Genomic DNA, 5,000 nt, shown 5'->3' with positions numbered 1-5,000 from the left:
GGCTACGCGTCAGAAATATTTTTGCGGACCTGCCTTTATATATATAAATAAACAATAAATCAATATAAATAAATACTACATTTATAATAAGTATATATACCGTTTTTGCCGGTGTATTGGTCGACCTTTTTCGATCCAAAATCGACCGAAAAAAATCGACCTCGACTTATCCACCGAGTCATAAAATTTAACTTCGTATTCATCGCTTCAAATGTGATGGTAACCAAGGCCGTTTCTCATGCATCTCATTGTGCGTTGCACTTAGAAAATTTGAACCGGGCGGCGTGCGCGAGTGCGCAGCCCGCTGGAAGTCGAATGAGGCGCCGCGACCACCTCCGCGGTGCTTATAAACAGCCGATCCGCTCGGCGGGGGCTATTTTCGGCCACTTGGCTCGTGCGCACGGCCTCCCGGATGTGCCGGGCGGGTGCGCGAGCTCGCCGGCCGCTGGAAGTCGAATGAGGCGCCGCGACCACCTCCGCGGTGCTTATAAACAGCCGATCCGCTCGGCGGGGGCTATTTTCGGCCACTTGGCTCGTGCGCACGGCCTCCCGGATGTGCCGGGCGGGTGCGCGAGCTCGCCGGCCGCTGGAAGTCGAATGAGGCGCCGCGACCACCTCCGCGGTGCTTATAAACAGCCGATCCGCTCGGCGGGGGCTATTTTCGGCCACTTGGCTCGTGCGCACGGCCTCCCGGATGTGCCGGGCGGGTGCGCGAGCTCGCCGGCCGCTGGAAGTCGAATGAGGCGCCGCGACCACCTCCGCGGTGCTTATAAACAGCCGATCCGCTCGGCGGGGGCTATTTTCGGCCACTTGGCTCGTGCGCACGGCCTCCCGGATGTGCCGGGCGGGTGCGCGAGCTCGCCGGCCGCTGGAAGTCGAATGAGGCGCCGCGACCACCTCCGCGGTGCTTATAAACAGCCGATCCGCTCGGCGGGGGCTATTTTCGGCCACTTGGCTCGTGCGCACGGCCTCCCGGATGTGCCGGGCGGGTGCGCGAGCTCGCCGGCCGCTGGAAGTCGAATGAGGCGCCGCGACCACCTCCGCGGTGCTTATAAACAGCCGATCCGCTCGGCGGGGGCTATTTTCGGCCACTTGGCTCGTGCGCACGGCCTCCCGGATGTGCCGGGCGGGTGCGCGAGCTCGCCGGCCGCTGGAAGTCGAATGAGGCGCCGCGACCACCTCCGCGGTGCTTATAAACAGCCGATCCGCTCGGCGGGGGCTATTTTCGGCCACTTGGCTCGTGCGCACGGCCTCCCGGATGTGCCGGGCGGGTGCGCGAGCTCGCCGGCCGCTGGAAGTCGAATGAGGCGCCGCGACCACCTCCGCGGTGCTTATAAACAGCCGATCCGCTCGGCGGGGGCTATTTTCGGCCACTTGGCTCGTGCGCACGGCCTCCCGGATGTGCCGGGCGGGTGCGCGAGCTCGCCGGCCGCTGGAAGTCGAATGAGGCGCCGCGACCACCTCCGCGGTGCTTATAAACAGCCGATCCGCTCGGCGGGGGCTATTTTCGGCCACTTGGCTCGTGCGCACGGCCTCCCGGATGTGCCGGGCGGGTGCGCGAGCTCGCCGGCCGCTGGAAGTCGAATGAGGCGCCGCGACCACCTCCGCGGTGCTTATAAACAGCCGATCCGCTCGGCGGGGGCTATTTTCGGCCACTTGGCTCGTGCGCACGGCCTCCCGGATGTGCCGGGCGGGTGCGCGAGCTCGCCGGCCGCTGGAAGTCGAATGAGGCGCCGCGACCACCTCCGCGGTGCTTATAAACAGCCGATCCGCTCGGCGGGGGCTATTTTCGGCCACTTGGCTCGTGCGCACGGCCTCCCGGATGTGCCGGGCGGGTGCGCGAGCTCGCCGGCCGCTGGAAGTCGAATGAGGCGCCGCGACCACCTCCGCGGTGCTTATAAACAGCCGATCCGCTCGGCGGGGGCTATTTTCGGCCACTTGGCTCGTGCGCACGGCCTCCCGGATGTGCCGGGCGGGTGCGCGAGCTCGCTGGCCGCTGGAAGTCGAATGAGGCGCCGCGACCACCTCCGCGGTGCTTATAAACAGCCGATCCGCTCGGCGGGGGCTATTTTCGGCCACTTGGCTCGTGCGCACGGCCTCCCGGATGTGCCGGGCGGGTGCGCGAGCTCGCCGGCCGCTGGAAGTCGAATGAGGCGCCGCGACCACCTCCGCGGTGCTTATAAACAGCCGATCCGCTCGGCGGGGGCTATTTTCGTCCACTTGGCTCGTGCGCACGGCCTCCCGGATGTGCCGGGCGGGTGCGCGAGCTCGCCGGCCGCTGGAAGTCGAATGAGGCGCCGCGACCACCTCCGCGGTGCTTATAAACAGCCGATCCGCTCGGCGGGGGCTATTTTCGGCCACTTGGCTCGTGCGCACGGCCTCCCGGATGTGCCGGGCGGGTGCGCGAGCTCGCCGGCCGCTGGAAGTCGAATGAGGCGCCGCGACCACCTCCGCGGTGCTTACAAACAGCCGATCCGCTCGGCGGGGGCTATTTTCGGCCACTTGGCTCGTGCGCACGGCCTCCCGGATGTGCCGGGCGGGTGCGCGAGCTCGCCGGCCGCTGGAAGTCGAATGAGGCGCCGCGACCACCTCCGCGGTGCTTATAAACAGCCGATCCGCTCGGCGGGGGCTATTTTCGGCCACTTGGCTCGTGCGCACGGCCTCCCGGATGTGCCGGGCGGGTGCGCGAGCTCGCCGGCCGCTGGAAGTCGAATGAGGCGCCGCGGCCACCTCCGCGGTGCTTATAAACAGCCGATCCGCTCGGCGGGGGCTATTTTCGGCCACTTGGCTCGTGCGCACGGCCTCCCGGATGTGCCGGGCGGGTGCGCGGGCTCGCCGGCCGCTGGAAGTCGAATGAGGCGCCGCGACCACCTCCGCGGTGCTTATAAACAGCCGATCCGCTCGGCGGGGGCTATTTTCGGCCACTTGGCTCGTGCGCACGGCCTCCCGGATGTGCCGGGCGGGTGCGCGAGCTCGCCGGCCGCTGGAAGTCGAATGAGGCGCCGCGACCACCTCCGCGGTGCTTATAAACAGCCGATCCGCTCGGCGGGGGCTATTTTCGGCCACTTGGCTCGTGCGCACGGCCTCCCGGATGTGCCGGGCGGGTGCGCGAGCTCGCCGGCCGCTGGAAGTCGAATGAGGCGCCGCGACCACCTCCGCGGTGCTTATAAACAGCCGATCCGCTCGGCGGGGGCTATTTTCGGCCACTTGGCTCGTGCGCACGGCCTCCCGGATGTGCCGGGCGGGTGCGCAGGCTCGCCGGCCGCTGGAAGTCGAATGAGGCGCCGCGACCACCTCCGCGGTGCTTATAAACAGCCGATCCGCTCGGCGGGGGCTATTTTCGGCCACTTGGCTCGTGCGCACTGCCTCCCGGATGTGCCGGGCGGGTGCGCGAGCTCGCCGGCCGCTGGAAGTCGAATGAGGCGCCGCGACCACCTCCGCGGTGCTTATAAACAGCCGATCCGCTCGGCAGGGGCTATTTTCGGCCACTTGGCTCGTGCGCACGGCCTCCCGGATGTGCCGGGCGGGTGCGCGAGCTCGCCGGCCGCTGGAAGTCGAATGAGGCGCCGCGACCACCTCCGCGGTGCTTACAAACAGCCGATCCGCTCGGCGGGGGCTATTTTCGTCCACTTGGCTCGTGCGCACGGCCTCCCGGATATGCCGGGCGGGTGCGCGAGCTCGCCGGCCGCTGGAAGTCGAATGAGGCGCCGCGACCACCTCCGCGGTGCTTATAAACAGCCGATCCGCTCGGCGGGGGCTATTTTCGGCCACTTGGCTCGTGCGCACGGCCTCCCGGATGTGCCGGGCGGGTGCGCGAGCTCGCCGGCCGCTGGAAGTCGAATGAGGCGCCGCGGCCACCTCCGCGGTGCTTATAAACAGCCGATCCGCTCGGCGGGGGCTATTTTCGGCCACTTGGCTCGTGCGCACGGCCTCCCGGATGTGCCGGGCGGGTGCGCGAGCTCGCCGGCCGCTGGAAGTCGAATGAGGCGCCGCGACCACCTCCGCGGTGCTTATAAACAGCCGATCCGCTCGGCGGGGGCTATTTTCGGCCACTTGGCTCGTGCGCACGGCCTCCCGGATGTGCCGGGCGGGTGCGCGAGCTCGCCGGCCGCTGGAAGTCGAATGAGGCGCCGCGACCACCTCCGCGGTGCTTATAAACAGCCGATCCGCTCGGCGGGGGCTATTTTCGGCCACTTGGCTCGTGCGCACGGCCTCCCGGATGTGCCGGGCGGGTGCGCAGGCTCGCCGGCCGCTGGAAGTCGAATGAGGCGCCGCGACCACCTCCGCGGTGCTTATAAACAGCCGATCCGCTCGGCGGGGGCTATTTTCGGCCACTTGGCTCGTGCGCACTGCCTCCCGGATGTGCCGGGCGGGTGCGCGAGCTCGCCGGCCGCTGGAAGTCGAATGAGGCGCCGCGACCACCTCCGCGGTGCTTATAAACAGCCGATCCGCTCGGCAGGGGCTATTTTCGGCCACTTGGCTCGTGCGCACGGCCTCCCGGATGTGCCGGGCGGGTGCGCGAGCTCGCCGGCCGCTGGAAGTCGAATGAGGCGCCGCGACCACCTCCGCGGTGCTTACAAACAGCCGATCCGCTCGGCGGGGGCTATTTTCGTCCACTTGGCTCGTGCGCACGGCCTCCCGGATATGCCGGGCGGGTGCGCGAGCTCGCCGGCCGCTGGAAGTCGAATGAGGCGCCGCGACCACCTCCGCGGTGCTTATAAACAGCCGATCCGCTCGGCGGGGGCTATTTTCGGCCACTTGGCTCGTGCGCACGGCCTCCCGGATGTGCCGGGCGGGTGCGCGAGCTCGCCGGCCGCTGGAAGTCGAATGAGGCGCCGCGGCCACCTCCGCGGTGCTTATAAACAGCCGATCCGCTCGGCGGGGGCTATTTTCGGCCACTTGGCTCGTGCGCACGGCCTCCCGGATGTGCCGGGCGGGTGCGCAGGCTCGCCGGCCGCTGGAAGTCGAATGAGGCGCCGCGACCACCTCCGCGGTGCTTA

Source organism: Syngnathus scovelli, unplaced genomic scaffold, assembly GCF_024217435.2.
Source record: "Syngnathus scovelli strain Florida unplaced genomic scaffold, RoL_Ssco_1.2 HiC_scaffold_24, whole genome shotgun sequence".
NCBI classification, from domain to species: Eukaryota; Metazoa; Chordata; class Actinopteri; order Syngnathiformes; family Syngnathidae; genus Syngnathus; species Syngnathus scovelli.
Note: the sequence above shows the minus strand (reverse complement) of the source record.